A 21105-nucleotide genomic window follows, 5' to 3' on the forward strand; every position below is an offset into this window, starting at 1 on the left:
ATGAATTGTGATAAGAGCTGTATGAGCCCCCAATAAAATGATTAAAACTATTTTTTTCTTACTCCTGACTCCCTTTTGCAGGGGATATTTGCAGCACAGGCAAACGCTGCCCGAAACGCCTCGGATTCATGATGTGTTTTATTTTGAATTCATTTTTGGCCATTGCGTGTTCAGAAAACTTTCACTCTGGCAGGTGTTCTAAGCTCCCACATTCAGTTACATGATTCCATATGGGGTAACAACTTATAGTTTAAAAACATTTGACGGACCACTATGACCACAGAGGTCCAGACCAGGCACTATCATCCTGGTTTAGCTTAAGCTATCTGGCCGTTAAGAATGACAATGACAACCGAACACATTTGTAGTTTGTTCTCAAAATGATTAAGACATCATATATGATATTAATATTATAGGTGGGTCTTGGTGTGTTAGCATCTATCATTTTTTCACAATATCTCCATAACTTTTATTTTTATTTGCTTTTGTTGTTTCCATCCTAGATTGCATTATGCAACTTGTCTAAGTATTGAAATATGTGGTGTAGTTAGTAGAGGATGTAACTAATCTTAGAACTATTTTGCTATAGAATATTTTTCCTGTGACATTGTAGTAGCATCATTCTCTTTTGTGTGTATGTGTGTGTGTGTGTGTGTAATACACCATTTATTGTTCACATGCAAGTTCATGTTGAAGAATATAAATATATATATTATTAAAAGATAGTTTTATTGGGGGCTCTTACAGCTCTTATAACAATCCATTCATCAATTGTATCAAGCACATTTGTACATATGTGACCATCATTATCTTCTAAACATTTACTTTCTGTTGAGCCCTTTTTTCCTCCCTACCCCCTCCCACCCCCATGACCCCTTGATAAATTATAACTTATTATTTTCATAGCTTACATCTACTGCTGTCTCCCTTCCCCCATGATTTTTGTTCATCTCCCTGATGTGTGTGTGTGTGTGTGTTCATGTGTCAATCACTGCAATTGGTTCACTCTTCCTCCCTTCCTGTCCCCACCTTCCCCCTACCCTCCTGGTATCGCTATTCCCTTTCCTGTTCCTGGATTCTGTGTGTCCTGAGCTCTTATCTCTCATCTGTCCCTGCGCACATGCTCCGGTCTGGCCTGCAGTGAGAGGTAGGACTGGGGTCATGATAGTGGGGGGTGCGGAAGTCTTAAGGAACCGCGGGAATATTATGTGTTTCATCAGGGCTATAGTGCGCCCTGGTGGACTCTCCCCTTTCTCGTGGCCCTTTGTGAGGGGATGTCCCATTGCAGCAGCATCATTCTGACAGTTACTTAGGCCTTTCTTTACCTCTTAGCCTAAGGGAATGCGAATGGAATTCTTACTCTTACCCAACCCTGTCCTCCATCTTTGTCTTGCCCTCCGTGGTTCCCCCTTTAATTTGGGAGATGTCTTAAAAGCCAAGACGAATAGACCTCCTATCATTCGATCTTCTCCAACTTTGAAGTGAAATAAGGCCAAATGTCACAGCTTTTAATATTTAGAGCAGTAAGTCCTAATCCATCCTGTTTAATGCTTTCACTGTATTACTTAGGATGCAAAGAAAATACCCGAATCCTTCTTACAGCCTGCAGCAAATTCATTCATTCATTCATTCATTAACTCATTTCAAACAAATAAAATTAATTTGATCCTGAAAATCACTTAATATTCTCCTAGGCCTTGGACGTGAGTAGAAATTGTTAAAATCTGTGTGGGATTTGAAAACTAGAACCCACACCGGAGCTTCGGAGTCCACGGTGGCCGCTCACAGATGCATTTGGGGGATATTTTTAAACTCCTGGTCAGCAAAACAATTTCTTCATCTAATAGATAATTAAGTTTTAAAATAGCTTAGTGCTTGGGAATAGTTCATTAAATCCAAGAATAGGGTACAAGTGACAGAAAGGTGCCACAAGTCAGGCACAATTACAAACACTCTGGGTCCCGGTGCTCTCAAACCTACCGTTCTAAGAGAAGAGAGAAGATAAAACAAAACAACAGAAAGAGTTTGGGGTGGTTTATTATCAAGACCTGGCCCAGTTATTCAACCACCTTAGAGGAGTGGGTGGAATCGTAGCCACGCCCAGAAGTCTGAAGGACTTCTCCATGTAGCTGCATACACACCCTCACATCTATGAAGGCTAAGTGCTGCTAATAGTATCAGTTGTCATCATCACTTTGCACCTGACTAGGAGTTTTGAAACTCGCTGTGGTACTGGTCCTGTAAGCCAGCAAAGTGATCCCCAGGCAGCTTATTTTACTCCTCAGTCACCTCCTGTTTTAGTCCATAATTAACAGAACCACCGTAAATACCACTGCCGAGGACCTCGAGAAGAAGGAAAATTCTGCAGCAATTTTCCCCCTGGTTCCTTTCCATGTTCTTTCGGGAGAGTGGGGCTGGATTAGACCTTGCCTTTTCTTTCTAACTCAGCAAGTGCTAGCCGCACCCGCCGAGGACACCTTGGCTGGTGTGTTAAACACATCTAGAGTCATTTTCTTACCACCATGAAAAGAATGGACGTGAAAGGTGGCCTGTGGAGGCCCTCTGGGCCACTGGAATAAACCCCCATAATGGAAAGAGCTGGGCAATTCACGGGTGTTGCCAGATGGGGCTCGGTTCAGAGTGGGGCAGTAACGTTCTTGTGTAGGTTTGTTTAAATGACATGAAATCGATATTGTGGAATGAAAAGTACCCCTGAAAGCAGCTGTGTGTGTGTGTGTGTGTGTGTGTGTGTGTAGAGGAGGTGGTGGGGGGCAACTGTGCTTGCCTGATCCATTGGTCTCAAGAAGTTACTGCACTTAACACAGAATTCCACTGTGCTACAATTCCTGAAATGGACATCTCAGTCAACTTGTTCATAATAATGAATCATTCATTCATTCGTCTATGACAAACAAGCTAAAGCTTAACTTCCAACAACCGGCCCCTTTCCCTGGATGCTTTCTGAGATCCCGCTGTTTCTCCCCAGGGTGTGTGTGTGTGTGTGGGGGGGGGGCTACTTGTCCACCCCAGCTGATGGTGCTGTTCCCATCAGATCTTAGAGAGGGTCTGTGTGGGGCCCCGGCGCAGTCCCCACTCCTGCTGTCTGACACCGGAGAAGCACTTGCAGACTGTCTGGGGTGCTTCGGCACAGGCATCTTGCCCACCCCTTTCTTCCGCTCCTCCTCAGGCTGGTTGGGGAAAACCCTGGGCTCCACCAGGGAAAGGCTGGGTAAGTGGCCTCTGTCTCAGGCTTATGACATTGCTGTATACCTCAGTGCCTGAATGGGTGTCCATCGCATTTTTCTTTTTAAAATCATCTCTTTGTTTCTTTCTTTCTGCACTACAGACTTTGGGTTTACTGACAGCAAACCTTGTAGCTCTGACACATGCTCACCTGTGGAGAGGAAGCACCTTCTTTGACTCAGTAGTTTGCGGTAGGTTAAACTACTTGCTTCTCCACTCACAGAGCATACTTTCTGTAATCTAGTGGCAGAACCTGTCTGGATTCCTAATGAGGGAAGAGAATTGGGATCCGCACAAACCTGGCTCCTATGGGGGGCAGTCAGACAGAACTCCGCTCTCACTTTTCACCATTTCTGACCCGAACCACCTTCCTCTTACATCTTCCTCTACCCACAGCAAACTCTACTTCTGGGTTGGGTTTGGTAATTCATTGCAAGGCCACACAGGATCCTAGACCATAGTCACAAACTTGGGATCCGGATCAACTTTAGCAACCAGGCCAACCCTCAGCTTGTTCTCGGCTGTGCCACTTCATGGGCCTTCTTCTGGCCCTTGGTCCTTACTGGGCTTTGCCTCCGATCTATTCGGGCAAGTGCTACTACTCTTCTGACTCTGCCAGCAAGTGTCCTGAGGCACCCCACGCTGTCAGCAAGCCAGCTGCTGGAAGGGGCTCGGCGCTCTCACTGTGGGTCCGTAAGAGCATCCTAGCTCTTTGCCGGCTGATTCCCGCCACTCAGACAGCTGCCAGTGTGTGGAGTCTGGTGCCATCTTCCGTGTTTCAGCTCCTGATCCCCTTTATAGCTCTTTCAGGAAGTTCCCACTCTCGCTCCCATTGGCTCCTCTCTGAACTTCTCTCTTATTGGTTGCTTATATAAGCAAGCTTCTTATCCGTTTCGAGATATGACTTTCCAGTTGGGCCACATACAGACCACAAGGTCACATAATCTTTATTGGGTGGTTGTATACACCCCATTTGCATAGTCAATCGACACATCTCTTCAAGGTATGCAAAATACAGCCATCGCAGAGCAGGCAGAATTAGAAAGCCAAGGTCAATAAGGCCGTGTATAAGGAGAAAGCCATGGCAGCACCGGACCTGTCTCCTCGGAACTACTTGTCTTTCCCCTTCTTGGGAAGATGATTTAGTGGTCTGGGGTATCCCTTCGTGAACGTGAGCAACAACTGCACTTTGGGCAAATAGGTAATAACACGTGTATTACACATCACCACTGATAGGGGCCCTCAAGTATGTAATCCTTGCAATAGTGCTAGGAGGTGTGTAGCATCACTAGAGTTTAGATGTGAAGAAGCAGAGGTTCCTAAGGACCACTGACACTCAGGTGTTTAGGAGCTGGGCCCCGCCCATGCTCAGACTTTTCACACAGGGTCTTGCATTTCCATTAGCCAAGGTTAGTGTGAAGTGTCCGTGTTCACTCAACATTTACTGAGTGTGGCTTTTTTGACCAGGCCAGTATAAAGCATGGATGAATCAATGGCGAACAAAACAGACCCAGATTTGGCTCTCCTGGGGTTGACTGTTAGAAAGGGGACCTCACACATACAAACACTTTTAAAATGTGATTAGCGCCGAGAAGAAAATGCACAGGGGTTATGCGGCTATCTAACACATGATCCCATTGGAAGTGGGGTTTGTAGACAAGAGATATTGGGGAATATTTTCTGAGGAAAAGATGTTTAAGATGAGATCAGTAGGTACTAGTGAACTGGAAAGGGTGTGGAAATTAGGATGCTGGGCTGAGGAAATAGCATTTGTAAAGACTGAAGTCTAGAGAGAGAGGCCCTGGGAAGTTGTGAGTGACGCTGGCAAGAGCTGTGTCAGGCTGGAGGGAAAGTTGGTGTCAGATCCGAGCAGGCTCTGGAGAGTCTGTGGGCACTCACAGCTTATTTCTGAATGCTAGGGGAAGCCAAGGGTGGGTTTTAGACAGGGGCATCTCTTGATCTCAGCCGTGTTTTAAGAAGCTCTTTTAGAGCGGGATGGAGCAAGGGCAATAGTAGATAGGAATCACCATTTAGAAGGCTATTTCGGGAGTCCATGGGAGCTTGGTTCAGAAGGTAAAAAGATCTGGAAGTTGCAAACAGACACTTTGATTTATGTGACATATATATATGTCATGATTTATGTGCATCAGTCAGGGATCTGCACAGGAGAGAGCTGGTGGTGCAATCAAACAGGGTCATTTGGAGAGCGTTTAATAAAGGGAAGTTATGAAAACTAGGTAGGGAGGAAGGACATGGATTGGGTGTACTGCTGTGGGGTGCTGTTATCACCGTGGGACCAGTAGGACAAGGTGGAGGGAAGTTACTGAACCTCAGAGGCATTTGGCCTGCAGGAGAGGGACATAGCCAACTCTTACTCACACCTGACCCTCCAATATCGCACCTGGCTGGACAAACCCAACCGGAAGGCAGGTCAAGGAGGACCCTGCTGATAGAGCAGGTTCCTGAGCGATCGAGCTGGGTGGAGGACAATCGAAAGCAGATGTAGAGGGGCAACGATGTTTTCTAGCATAGTATGCATGCATTTTTGTCTCCATCCTGTTTCTCCTCTGGCATGAAATTTCCAAGTGCTTGCTGATGTGCTTACTCAGGTGTCATGGAGCTGGTTCAGACCCCCGCGGCCCTGTGTTCCACAGAACAAAACCCACCACAGAATGAAAGAAATCCGTCTTTTCTTTCCTTCATCACAGCTTAGTGTGCTGGTGCTCACCATCTGGAACGATAGATCTTTCCTTTAATTTTCATCTTTCTAGGTATGGCAATTTCTGGTTTAATAAATCATGTTAAAATCACCTTCTATCACCCCTCCCAAGGGGATGAACAATCGAAACGTGGGTGAACAGAGACAGCGGTCAGTGTAAGATATGAAAACAACAATAATTTATAATTTATCAAGGGGCCACAAGAGTGAGAGGTGGGAGGCAGGGAGGGAAAAAAGAAGAGCTGATACCAAGGGATCAAATAGAAAGTCGATGTTTAGAAAATGATGATGGCAACAGATGTACAAATATGCTCGATACAATTGATGTCTGTAATGTTATAAGAGCTGTAAGAGCCTCCAATAAAATGATTTTTTTTTAAATTGCCTTCTAATAAAACCATCATGTAACTGGAGTGGGTTTAGAGAAGTTCCTATATGGTGGGAACTCATCTCCCCCCATTTCTCATATTCCCATTGGATCCAAGACCACTGATCCAAGACCACTAGAGAAACACTCTTCTGCCTCTTACTCCGCTCTCGGCAGGGAGTAGATGTGTGTTACAGGTTGGCGGGACACACTCAGGCCCACCAGTCACCAGTGGGTAGGGCGGATCTATTTCAAGGCTGTGAGTCTGAGAGATGTGGTTTCATCTCCTCGTTGCAACCCTGTGTAAGAAAGAACGACTGTGCTGGAGCCCCCTTCCCCGACCCCCAGGAATCTCTATGACGCCCCGCAAACTTGGAAAGGGAAAGCGGGAGCAAAAGACATCAGTCAGCCCATTCCACTCCGAATCTTATCCATATTCTCCCAGGACTCCGTCAACCTTTCCCACCTGAGACCCCCTTTCACCTAAGAAATTTGCAACACGGGCAAGTGCTGTCAGAAACACCGCAGATTCATTATGCGTTCGATTTTTGAATGACTTTTTTGTCATTGTGTGTTCAGAAACCTTCCACTGTTGCCCAAGTTTCTACAACCCCTACATTCAGTGATCCTATGTGGGGTCCTCAAGGATCTTTAAGGAGCTTGGGAATAAATTTAATGGTAGTAAAGCTGACTTTTTAATCCTGACTGCTCCCTGAGTTGACCTCTTAAATTGGTCCCAAGCCTAGTTGAGAAAACGGGGTTCCCTAAAATCTCACCACTGGATGCTGTCAGCCAGGAAGAGGAAGTGGCACTGTGACTGATCTAGCGCTTGCAAATCACACAGAGTTCAGGGTCTCTCTGAGATCTCAGGCCCTGCGGAGATAAGCTGTTAAAACGGCAGTCTCCGTGGTTCAAGGAGAGTTTGGGACTTGGGCGAAGGAGTCTGACCAGTGCTAACATTTTTGGCAAGTATCATTTTTTGAGCCTTCATTATCTTACCTGTAAAATAACTTAAACAAAGCTAAATCTCATTGCCATCACGTCAATTCTAATTTACAGCGACCCAACAGAACAGAGTAGACGGCCCGGGAAGGTTTCTATGGCTGTAAATCTTCAGTGAAGCAGATGGACTCATCTTTGTCCTGAGCAGTGGTTGGTGGGTTCAAGCCAGTTAGCAGCCAAATACTTAATCATAACACCCCCCTCCCCCAGGGCGCTTCTGCTTATGAAATAAGAGTAATTAATATTTCCTGTTTTAGAGGATCATTATCACGATTAAATATATTGCATGTAATATTCTTGGAAGATCCTATTTGTTCAGTACATTTTAGTTCTTAGTTGGATTACTGTCACAATCTAAGTAATAAGTAATTTTCCCGAGGCAGACATGAGTACCTCCGCCCAAAGAAGGCATAAGCGCTCAGGTACTCCCCCTGCTTTGCCTAAAACACAAGGAAAGAGGAATGTTGTCCTCCAAGGTTTCCCTGGGACTTCTGCCGCACGTGTGCCTCTGGTGATGAGGGACCCTGGTGGGTTGGACTGCAAACCACAAGATCAGCAGTTTGAAACTGCCCGCCAGAAAAGATGAGGCTTTATATGCCCATGAATATTGCAGTCTCAGACACCCCCAGGGGCAATTCTTGCTTGTCCTATCGGGTCTCTCCGAGTCGGAATTCACTCAAGGGCAGTGAGTTTGGTGGGAATGAGAGCTCTGATCACAAAGTCAACTAGTTGAGATAAGCCTCTTTAAACAAATAAACAGCAGTTGCTTGAGTTGAAATATTCTAGTGTATTGTTCAGCTTTGGATACGGCATGCAAAGAACAGCATTCTATGATTCCTCATGTGTGTATCTAACGTCAATATGTGAATAGATCCTTTATGTGTTCCCTAATGAGCTGCTGTCAAGCATCTGTGTCCTGGTTTCCCCAGATCTGTACCTAGATTTAAATAACTGAGAGTTGACTACATTGTAGGGCTTGATCCACAAATTGGTTTTTGGAGACTTAATTTACCATCCTGTTTGTGAGTGATTAGAGTAGTTCTCAGGAATCAACAGGATGAAAGTGAGGGCAAAATCATTTATTCAGTTGTTTAATCCGTAACAAGCAACACGATTTCCTTCTATTCAGTGGACAATTGATTGCCATTTGTAATCTATATGGGGATGGGGGAAAGGTTAATGGAAATTTTCGTGAAAACAAAATGCTAAATAACAGCAATCGGTGCCTGAAAAGCTGATGTTCCCAAAACTCTACTTACTGAGCTCCTGAAATTCCAAACACAGTAGATGGTCAGAAAGATGATGCCGACACAACAGAGCAGCAGGGCTGCAGTGACGAAATCCCGGGGAATACCAAAATAGACTTTGGAGACAGAGCGTGGTACCCCATCAGACTTGACTGGAAAACATTCCTAAAGGCCAACGAGCAGACCTTGAACTATTTACAGGCTTTTCCATTTTTGTCAGTGGCTTTCTTTTTGTTGTTGGTGGTGTTGTTGCTGCTGCTATTGTTTTGTTGGTCTTGACTTCCTTTGTTGTTTTATTTGGCTTTGCCAGGTTTTTGTACTTATTAATGTATTTGCATGTCTATCTAGATAATATAGGCAGGATAAATAATTCAGAGATGGAAAGAATGGGACCAATGGTTCTGGGGGGATACGGGAGAAGGGGAGGTGGGAGAAAGGAAGGGGTAGGGAAACCAACCCAGGGACAAGGGAACAAGTGAACTAAAATCAAGGGAAGGGTATAGGATACCTAGTAGCTTAATCAAGGGCAATGTAGCAGTGAGGAATTACTAAACCCGAATGAAGGCCGGACATGATGATGGGACAAGAGGGAAGTAAAAAGGATATAGAAGAAAGAGCCAGGAGGCAAAGGACATTTATAGAGGCCTAAATACAGGCATGTACCTATGTAAATATATGTACTCAGATTTATATGTTAAGAATTAAGGTTGCAGATGGACATTGGGCCTCTATTCAAGTGCTCCCTCAATACAAGAACACTTTGTTTTAACAATCCAGCATTCAGTGATGCTCACCTTCTGGACATGATCGCTGAAGACAAAATGGGTGCAGAAGTAAATGTGATGAAGAAAGTTGATGGTGCCTGGCTATCAAAAGATATAGTGTCTGGGGTCTTTAAAGGCTTTAAGATAAATAAAGCCCACATGGAAGAAGCACAGCAGCCTGTGTGATCATGAGGTGTCAATGGGATCAGGTACCAGGCCTCTAAGACCCAGAACAAAATCATACCCAAGGTTATAGGGTGGGGGTAGGGAGGTGGCCATGGAGTGGAGACCCTATGCCCATCTGTAGACAATTGGGCATCCCCCTACAGAGGGGTCACAGGGAAGAAATGAGCCAGTCAGGGTGAAATATAGCACCAATGAAACACAAACTTTCCTCTAGTTCTTTGGTGCTTCCTTCCCCCACTATCATGACCTTACTTCCACCTTACAAATTGGATTAGACCAGAACACGCACACTGCTACAGACAAGAGCCCACAACACAGGGAATCCAGGATGGATAAACCCCTCAGGGCCAACAAGGAGAGTAGAGATACCAGGAGGATTAAGGGAGGATGGGGGGAGAATGGGGGAATCGATCACAAAGATCAACCCTATAACAGAAAATGAGTGAGGGGCGGTGGAGGATGATGTAAGATATGAACATAATAGTCTATAACTTATCAAGGGTTTATGAGGGAGGGAGGGCGGGGGACGGAGGAGGAAGAAATGGGGAGCTGATATCAGGGGATGATGTGGGAAGAGAATGCTTTGAAAATGATAATGGCAGCATATGTGCAAATGTGCTTGACACACTGGAGGAATGTATAGATTGTGATGAGATGTAAGAGCCCCCAATAAAAGTATTTAATTAAAAAAAACCCAACATACATGATGCCGAATGAAGGCTGTTTCCTTATTTGATTCAAGCCCACTGAAATTCTGTTCACCTGAAAGAACGGGTTAGAGAACATGTTTGGGAGCAGCCCTCTGTATGAATAAGTGAATGAGTTGTGCCAAATGCAAAACACAGGGAGAACTTAACCATCCTTGCTATTTGTTGTCTAAAGAGCACAGAAAGTTTCTGGGTGGTGCGAATGGTTGGCGTCTGATGACTAACCTACAGATTATTGGTTTGAGCTCGCTTAGTGGCACCTTGGGAGAGAGACCTGGTGCTCTCTTCCATAAGGGTTATAGTCAAGGAACCCCCGTGGAGCTGCTTTGCTCTGCAACACATGGGGTTGCTCTGGGTCCGAACAGACTTGAGGACCATGAGAGACTTTGGGAGACTGTTTTTTCTTAGAGTGCATGGAAGACCTCCCACCGGCCTTCCTAGAGAAACAGCCATTTCTGTCACTTGGAAAGTTATCAAGCTCCGGGCTCACAGGACTTAACTGGAATGATTTTCACAGAGTCGGATAAAAGTTCATTGGTTCAAGTGATTCTTTTGCTCCTAAAGAAAATAAGAATGGTATGTGAAGGTCAGTCACACTTGACCTTTTTATAGTCTCTCAATAGCTTCACTTAACAAACAAACAAAAACCATTCAGTCAGTTAGCATAGTGATTCAATGTAGGCATTTGAATTCTTTTGGAAACTTCTAAGCAAGGCTGGGTCATGTATTTCAGGCTCAATCATATCTAAAGATGATGGTTGAGAAGTCATGGAGTGGGTTGCCTAAAGCATGCTTGGTTAAACTTTGCTGAGTATGTGTGGAAGCCTGGGCGTTTTCCCCTTCTTTCTGGGCTTCTATTCAGTCTTCAATAATCAACTGAAATACCTACTTTCTGAAGTGTTCCTAAACTTACTCAAAACAAAACTGGGGAGTCCTCCATCCTGTCCCAACAACACTCTACTGCATCTCATATATATGGTAATGTAATTATCTGCTAAGAGATTATCAAATTACCTTGAGATTGCTTATTTGGAAATAAAACATCTGACTCAAGCTCCTGGATGTTAGGAAAGTTTTGGTGCTTGGTTTCATGCCTGGCAACCAATCAGGCCTTTCACTGTAGGTGCTTTGTATCAGTCAAATAACAATAGCGAGTCCAACGCAGTTCTTTTTCAAGGTGCAGCGTTTGCTGACAATACTTTACTGTCTGTAACTGAGAAGCAGTACACTGGAGCCAACTGAATGCCTGCTGATTTTGGTTGGAGAGCCCTATCAGAGTGGCCTTTCCAGTTCAGCAGGCTGAGCTGTTAATAAGCAGTGCTTTACTTAAGTGGTGGGTGGCGGTGGACTATAAGCGAGGTGGAGCCTGGTAAGGCTGCTTTTGTTTTCAAAATAGATATTTGAATTTAGGCTGGAATGACACCATTTACACATATCTCAGCCTTCAAATCTAATCTCAGGTACGTCTGCTTCCAACCATCGCTTTGGGGTAATATAAGATTCTAATTAAGGAATATATTTACTTACCTCTCGCTCCCATAGTGATTTATATACACATCTCTCTTAAAAGCAGTTACTATCCCTGCAGTTAGTTAGTCCCTTCTCTGAGTTGTGGCCGGACAAGGCTATGGAATTCCCGTGTTTACTGACACTGTATATGCTTATCATTCCCAGCACCTGACATGCTGGTTGATATATATCATAATAGCTTGACATACGGCATCTAATCATTCCATGGTTTTTGGTGAAAATGAGTAAGAGCACATAGATTGAGAATTGTCTACTGAGCTGATTCGTGTTCTCTATATTTGCCTAATCTTTGTAGTTCTACAAAGTCAACCTTTTAAAGCCAGCATAAAAAAGCCATTTGATATTTTGATAAGTATTTACTGACTGCTTCCTATGTGCCAGATCTTTTGGATACAAGGATGAGTAAGAACCAGCTCTGACCTCAATGAGCTCACCATGTTATTAGATTGCACATAGTACATAATAGCAGCCACTAGGTAATGCTCACTGTGAGTTAATGATTTCAGTCAGAATTCAGCTAGCACCAGTTCTTGGTTGCTGTAGAAATGACTGAGATGGAACTTATATTTGTGTGAAGGGAATTAAATGGTAGAGCCTTTCCTCATAATGAATTGTTTTCCAGAATTGTGCCCCACCCCAGACTACTGAGGAAGTTAACAATAAAAACACTTCAGGAAACAAAAGGAAATAGAAAATGTCTAATTTTAGTATCACACAGGCTTAAAAAGACTTTCTTGAAGGGCAAATTCAGCTTGGTGGTTGTCAAATCAGTGGTAACAAATAGGGCTTGTCGTGTACTTTTTCTTAAACCACAATATAATATGGGGAACATTTGTATTTAATGGTTGTTTGAGCACAGAGTACACTGGGGAAGAATGCGGATACCACTTTGTTGAATTAATTGTATTTGCATCATTAATTGCCTTAATGATGGGAGAGAGAAGAACATAATACCAGACAGAGAATGCTGGTGACTGAGACAAGTGACAATTGTCTTACATTGTACACAAGAATTGAGTTCTAAGCACAAAAGATAAGTTAAGCGTGTATCAACATTATCCTTGAAGATCCTGTTAGAAGAAGACTAATGCTGGTGAGCACAGTCACTTTGTAGTGTGTCAATGTCACAGAAAATGGAAACTACTTTTACCAGAATTCTCTTCCATGTGAGGCTGGGGGTTAGGATGGGCTCTACGGAAAGCTTGCCGGTGACCTGGGCGGCAGAAGGGTAGCAGCAGCCACTGTCATCAGAGGCTGGTCTAGGATACTAGGACCTGTTTACTGCTGAGTTATTGGCTGACGTTGTTGATTGCAGGGCTGCAGGTGGACTATGGCTCATTCAGATTTCTTTTAGCTCCTCCAAGTCCCAGGCCAAGTACATGCGTAGTCCTGGGGAACGGGCCAAACCCTGACCTTCTGCAGGTCACTAGCCTTCCCCAAACTGGAGGTGGGAAGGGCCAGAAGGGCCTTTCTCCTTGTTCTCTGGGTTCCAGTTTGTTTCTGTTCGCCCTCACGTCATAGCCAGCGTTTTCTTCTTAGAACCAGCCTCGACTGACAGCAAAGTCAGGCCCATTATCGGGCACGGGGGTCTTCCACGGTGCGCTTGAAGAACAGCAACCACTGTGTCAATCATGCATTCCTCATTCTGCAGAATTCTTAGTGGTTCTGCACATGCGCACAAGCCCTAAGGATACAGAGTCTGATGTGCATCTTCCTCCCCGCCGTCCACACCTACTCCACTGGCAACCTAGTGGTTTTAAGAGCCATGTTGTTAAAAAATAAATAATACATACATACCTTTAAACCCTAGATTCGTACTTAATGCAGTAGTAGGCTCACACAGTGAGTATTTTACTTAAAAGTCTCACATTTAGCAACTAAAGGGAGATCTGATTCCTGTTACCCATCTCAAACTCACCACAGAGCATGGCTCATTGAGCGGGAGAACGTTTGAAATTGGTCATTCCTATTGAAGTTTCTCATTCTCTCTCTCCTCCTCTGCCTAGCAAACGTGGTCGAACTTCACTAGGGTACACGCACATGAACGCAGCTCCCCTGAAACCATTGTGGCTTCATACATATCCTTCAATTCATTTCCAATGTTGGCACTGTTGATTTTCTACCCTCCCATCATCGTATCTCTCGGTGTCCTTGCATCTGCAGGATGCAGATTTTTCCCCTCCTTTTGTTCCCCTTAATCTTCTGAGGCCCCCACTCCTTTCAGCTTTCAGCTTTCTTCTCAAACCTCTACAGTTGTGGGTTGTATGGTTGCTACTCTAAAGCTGTAAACCGAGCAAACTCTAGCTGTGGATTTTGTTACTGGAGTGGAATGTGTGTGTCCAGGCCTTTTGAAAACTGCATGGGAAATAGTGCCAATCCTAAAGGGATTGCAGGAAAGTCATGATCTATCCATTGTACTATTCAGCGAGAAGGGTGAAGTCTCTTAGTAAGGCAGATGCTTGGGAGCTGATGCTATTTCAGTATTGTCACTTCAGACTCGTGTAAATCTTGTACTCGGCTGTGAGGTTTAATTAATGAACTGCCTACATTAAGGTTGGATTTTTCGATTTATTGAGATTCTGTTTCACCTACATCCCACTTAACTAAATCCACAAATTTCAAGCTTGATTTACTGTCTTGGTTTCAACGGAAAACACACTTCCCTTGTAACTATTTTTATAATGTCTCTAATGAAATAGTTATTGGAGAAAAAAAAACCTTTCTGTACTAGCATGGGCTTAGAAAATTGTGAACTTTGAATATCTTCTTGTTTTCATCTCTCTACTTCCTATTGGAAATCTACCAAAGTACCCCCATTGCCTAGAATAGAATATCTCCACATTCTCCCAGCAGACACATCACTTGGCAGGGACAGCTACTCGGCAGAGACCCTCCCATGAACATCACAGTCCCAAAGAAGTGTACGAGGACCCTGAGGACCACACTTGTACCCGATGTCCCTCTGACCTCACCAGTGCAGATGAGGTCACACTAACAGTTTAACCTGGTGCCGCTTGATTGATAGTAGTCTCCACTGCATGCAAGTGGGATGCCCTTCTCCGGTTACTTCTCATTTCTTTCAGGGACTCTCAGGAGTGTTTCCCATGGGCTCCCAGTCCTCTGCATGCCCCTGCGCGATTACTCAGTTCCAGCCTGTGGATTTCTGTGCTGACCGAGGATTAATGCAGCCCTTCCAAGCTGCCTTGAAGGTGGCCCATGCATCCATTACAGGACCATGTATGGACACGTTCTTTCCTTAATTCTTCCCAGTCCTGCTGAGGTCAGGCTTTGATATAAACCTCATAAGCACCGACGGCCCAGGAAATCCGAGGAAATTGCCATATTGAAACTGCAACACTGATTACTGTGGAATCATCACTGGAGCCCCTCCCTGGGGTGTCTTACGTCAGGATGCCTGGCTACAGGATCTCCTCCCAACTGATGGCCAAATGCTTGCCCTGCTGAGGATGACCACATCCCTTGCCGCCATGCAAGCACTCTGGATATTTTGGGCTCTGTCCGTTTTCCATACCGTGATGGCTTGTGTGTCACTGTGATGCTGAAACTTATGCCATCAGTATTTCAAAGTCATCTGGTCATCGTGATGGACAGGTTTCAGCGGAGCTTCCACACGAAGACAAACGAGGAAGAAAATGCTAGTGATTTACGTCCAAAAATGATCACTGAACCCCATGCCTCCCCATGAGTCCCGATAGAGTATGGTCCACTACAGTGCTAGACGATGAGCCCCCGAGGTTGGAATACACTCAGAGGACAACACACCCAAGCACCCCAATGACTGTGAAGATGGCACGTGAGCAGACGTGTCGCCGTGCTGCTCACGGCGTGGCCATGTGTCAGAGGGACCCTGCTGCTGAGGCCGCCGCCGCCAACAACACCACAGAGAGGGTCGAGCGCCAAGTACCAGGAAATCCCGCCTCATCTCCAGTTCTGTTACTCCCAGTCTCTCGGTCGGCTTCACTGCAGGTAAGTGAGAAAAAAAAAAAATCCTCATCTTTTCGGAGCCATCTGTCTCATTTCCTGTCCATCGGCGTGGGGCCTTGCCCTCTAGGAGAGTCTGGAAGTGCCGTACAGTGGTTTAGCACCTCGAGGAGGATCCTTTCCCTATCTCTCTTCCAAATGAGAAAGGAAACACACCGTCTCTTCTTCTCTCTTTCAAGTTCTCTTGTTTTAACGAGCATCGGATATGGTTTAGTTTTGCCAAATCTTGTTTGGCTTCTCTTCATTATTCTTCAGCTCTTAAATAGAAAGTATGCCTCTGGGTTCTCAGTGCCTAATGCCAAGCAGCCACTGCTGAAGTGGGAGCCCGCGTCTCTCAATGATTTCTTCTGTAGGCAACCAATCTAGATTCACCCTTAGCAGGGTTTCATCTCCAGAGGAAGTATCTTGCAGAACACAATCTTGAAACATGCAATGTCGTCCACACCAGGCCTACACTTTCTCAGAAGTGTCCATTAGTACAACAGAATAGCTCACTGATACATATCAATCAGTACAGATGATATTTTGCTGCAATAACAAACCATCCTCAAGCTTCGCGCAGTGGCAATATCGTAGCCAGTGAGGGTTATCCGAGGCGCGATTATTGCTAATTGAAAACTTTTCCCAATACCCCGCCGTGATGACTTGAAATATAGTCGGCATTGGCAATTTTTGATAGTCTCTATGGAGACTGAAAAAAAAAAAAAAGAGAGAGAGAGAAAATAACAACAAAACAAACCATCCTCAAGTTTCAAGTGGTTTACAATAAGATTCTTTTTTTGGTCTTTAAAAATCATTTTATTAGGGACTCTGACAGCAATCCGTCCATTCATCCATTGTGTCAAGCACATTTGTACATGTGTTGCCATCATCATTTTCAAAACATTTTCTTTCTACTTGAGCTCTTGGTATCAGCTCATTTCCACCCCACCCCACCCAGAAAGATTTATTTCTTGTTAGACACCTGCTCTTCACTTATCAAGTCTATCTAATCATGACATTTTACACTTAAGACAATAGTAAAAATCTACTTAGAGCACCTTACATCAGTTAAGGGTCCATGTATTTTTAGGGGGAGAGTGCCTCCCTCCTGAGCTTCAAGTCCTTGTTCTCACTCATCCCATCCCTCTTCCCATTCTTGGATGTGAATAAAGCCAAAAGAGAAAGCAAAAAGGCTGACATGGGACCTCTGGCCATCAGTCTACACCCGTGCTTCTTGGCCAAGTCCAGTCCCTGCCAGCAGTGCAGGCTGGTGGCAGAGTCTACAGAAAAGCAGCAGAAGCCAGAGCCAGGGTGTGTGGTGCTCATTTTGTTGCAAACCTTGAACTCCAACACTTGCTCACGTGCGGCACTCAGGCCAGCAGACGTGGTCGAGGGGGTGAGTGTTCTCCCAGAGAGCAAGAACTACTCTGTGTGGATCTGTGTAGGTGGGTCTGGGTAAGCGGAGTCTGCTCCCGGCTGCAAATTCTGACTCAATCAGCATCCCTGCAGTTTGAAGCCGTACAAGACAGCCTGCCCACCGCCGAGCCTCTGGAAGTCAGTGCTCAGAGACAAGCCAGCTGCAGCCGCTGCAGGAGACGGAGAAGCTCCATAGGACCCAATGACGCCTGGAACCTGAGGAGCATTAATTTGGTCACCGATGTTCTGCATAACGGTTATAAACTGCACGGGGTGGACATAGCTGACCTCTTCTGGCTTCCTATCGTCAGGAGGTCAGTGTCAGACAAGCCTGCACGGTCCATCTTTCATCCCTGTTCTGACACCAATAGTTCCCCCCACATCCTTCAACACCCCTATGCTGAGTTTGATCATTTGTTGCTATGGCCACACCGATCTCACAGACAGTGCTCACAGTAAAGGAGGTATTTTAAAATTTAAAGAAGTTAATATGTCACCGTAAGTCAGGATCCACAAACAGTAACAAAAACAATCAAGTAAGTCTCTCTCCTGTTTTCAGACTCTCAGCCCTGCTGTCTCTTGGCCTTTTTTTCCATGGTCCAGGAAGCCAGCTCCCCTCTCACTCCATTCCACGTTCCACAGTGGGCCTCTGAGGACCAGGTACCCCATAGTCTCTGCGCCACTCCGCGGAGTCCCTGAGTCCCTATGCTGCAGTCTCCGTGGCACCTGGTCTCCGTGGCACCTGAGCCACTTCAGACAGAGATTTCAAATGTGCGTTTCGGAGGCTCTCAGGGTTTCTCTCTCTGCTGCTGCCTCAAAGATGGCTCATCCTTAAATCCAGGGGATGGGAACCGATCCCCTCTGTTCCTGGTAAAGATCCCCTCTTTGCACAGTCCTACCCAATCGTTTGGTGGGAGATACAGAGACGTGGGCAGAAGCGCCATAGGAAGACATTTCATGCCACCACAATAATAACATGGTCATTGCAATGAACCTAACCAGCTTGTGAGGACTGGGAGTATTTCCACCCAAGGTTGGCACGCAAGCTTGGCTCAGGGATGACGGGAGTAAATTTTCATGTCAAACACTGCCAGCCACATGCCTAGGTAGAGAAATCTTCAGCAGTTATACTGCAATGGCAATGAAGTACTTGCAACACAGTTATATATCCCTCAGCCAAACACAAGGGAGTTAGCAAGTTCTATCCCACAATATATCTAGAACCCTGTACTAACTCCTTTTTGTGAGATTTAAAACAATATATTTAACCTACATTCCGGGCATCTTACAGTCACATAGTAATAATTTAAATTCACCTAACAGAGCATCAGATATTATACGAACTCCAAAAACCAAACATACTGCCATTGAGTCATAAATTCTGACTCATAGTGACCCTATAGGACAGGCTAGAACTGCCCCTGTGGGTTTCCACGGCTGTAAACCTTTCTGGGAGCAGAAAGCTTCATCTGTCTCCCACAGATCAACTATTGGTTTTGAACTGTTGACCTTGAGGTTAGTAGCCCAACACATAACCTACTTTGCCACCAGGGCTCCCCTAGGTATTAAACTAAGACAGTGCTTTACGTGCATAACTCAATTGAGCTGCATAATCAACTCATGAGGTAGAAAATACTATGATCCCTGCTTTGCCGATGCGGAATCAAGGCACAGAGAGAATGCCGACCATTACCAACTAGTAATGGTACCACGGCCATAAATGGTAGAGCCTACAGAAGCTATACTCACCCATTCTGTGCACAACCTAGCCACCTTTCCGACACTGAGCTCATCATCTGGCCACCGCCCTAACGCTACATTCCTCTCTCTGCTTGGTTGCTCATTTGGGTAACTAACACTGCCATCCAGCTGTGGAAAAGAGTGAAAAACCATGGGAATTGTCCTTTATTTCACCTTTCCCCTCAGCTTCCATATCCTGAGCCAGTAAGTTCTCAAGGCTGACTTCTACCCGCATCTTTTTCCACCGTGCTTTTGCAGCCCCCCCCCCCCCACCTGCCGCCCCCATGATGGTTGTAATCATGCCTCCTGTGCCCTGTTCTCGACGATGCAGTCGTAACAGACTTCTAACACTGTGTATCTGAAGGTTCGGATTGTGTTACCCTACTGCGTAAAAACCTGAAAGCATTTCAGCTAAGATCTAAACATTTATTACTGTTTTCTCCATTGGAATGCCTCTCTCCATTGCACCCCATCTTTTTTTTTAAGTGGGGAGAATTACCCACATGGAAAAGCATGCAAAACATAGTCACACCGCCCAGCTCAACAAAACACTGACAGTGTCCCAGGAAGTGTCCTCCCCCCACCCCACCCCGCTGTACACGGACATTCGAATTTAACTAATTACTGCACATTTCAGCCTAACTGTCACTTCTTTTTGGAGACTTCCATAAAGGATTGGATCCTGTTTTGATGCTTCCACAATGTAATATACTTCTATTTAGACATCTGTCAATCACACGTAGATTGACTTGTGCGATCTGTTTCCTCTTTGGAACTAAGCGCCATGATGGCAAGAAGAGTTTTGATGTTGTCCATTGCCTGTCTGCGGCAATTTAGCACTGAGCAGGCCGTCCGGTACATTTTTATTGAATCATTGAAGGTGTATGATTAGTAGCAAATCGCTTGCAATTCACTGCATGACTGATCATGATGCTGGCATTGGGAATCCCTGATCAGTCACTGATGGTGGCTTTTAGCTGTGATCATGTAAGTTGGGGGGGAATCGGAGCTCTGATTTTAGGCCGGAGTTCAGATAACAGATTTTCATTGATATGAGGGACAGTGGGAGAATTTCCAAAATGTTCTTCTATTGATCTGTCATTAGTAAACTAGGACGAAAAATGACCTCACAGAGTTGACCTAGAAATTACATCATGTAACATGAGTGGTACTCCTCTCCTTAAGAGTTTTGGGCAGGACTCTCACTCCCTGTCCTTATCCGATTTCAATTTTTGTCGAGATCTCAAAACAATAGTTCTCTCTGTACTTTTTCTCCTCCAGAAATGTCGTTCCTATTCCTTTTTATATACGTCCATTTTCTGAGAATTCAGCTCAAACCACCACTTAAAATAAACCATCCAGTACGCTCTCTTCTGTGTGTTCAGCATTTAAACAGGCAGTTCACTCGATGTTGATTTGTGCTCCATCACGCCTGGATGTATGGTTATTTTCCAGTTGACTATCTGGACAGACTACATCGTCCTTGAGGTGGTACATCTATTTCTTATGTGGCAAATGGTCTTGTAGAATGCTAGCAAACAGAGTCTTAATCAGTTCTCAATTAATTAATTTACTACTCATTCTTCTCCCACTGCCATTGAATCAATGCTTATCATAGCGACCCAGTATGGGTTTCTGAGACTGTAAATATTTATGGGAGTAGAAAGCCCAGTCTTTCTTCCACAGAGCTGCCGGTGGTTTTGAACTGCCTACCATGCGGATTACAGCCCAATGAGTAACCACTACACTCATTCTTTCATGGACTCAGAATTTATAATTTTCAGCCGGATCATTTTAAAAAGAAAAGAAGGAGTTCGTGTTGATAAGTTATAAGTCAGCTACATTTAATCCTTTAAAGATTTCTTAAAGGATTTATTCTAATGAGGCAGAAGAATAAAATTTCCTTAGTACATTTGTTAAAAAAGACATGCTCAAAACTAACAAATCTCAGGGAAGAATAAATACACAGCCTGGATAGTCTTATGCCTATAAAATAAACTGAATACTTAGTTACAAGCTTTCTGCAATTGCCCTCCCCCCAAAAACCAAAGAGCAAAACAACAAAACAAAACAAAAAACCCAACCCTTTAGTCCATATGGCTTCCTGGTGATTTCTTTCTTTATCATTTTATTGGGAGCTGGTACAACTCTTATCACCATCCATAATACATCCATTGTGTCAAGCACATTTGTACATTTG

At 44.7% G+C, this 21105-nt stretch overlaps 1 non-coding gene across 1 annotated transcript; it reads left to right on the forward strand.

Annotated features, from left to right (window-relative positions):
- Positions 1-16317: 16317 nt before the first annotated feature.
- LOC115868571 lies at positions 16318-16458 on the forward strand. Its single transcript, XR_004045670.1, has one exon. It is a non-coding gene; the product is annotated as a U4 spliceosomal RNA (small nuclear RNA).
- Positions 16459-21105: the final 4647 nt, after the last annotated feature.

Source organism: Echinops telfairi, unplaced genomic scaffold (assembly GCF_000313985.2).
Source record: "Echinops telfairi isolate 266 unplaced genomic scaffold, ASM31398v2 ScPeMD7_12;HRSCAF=54, whole genome shotgun sequence".
Taxonomy (NCBI): domain Eukaryota; kingdom Metazoa; phylum Chordata; class Mammalia; order Afrosoricida; family Tenrecidae; genus Echinops; species Echinops telfairi.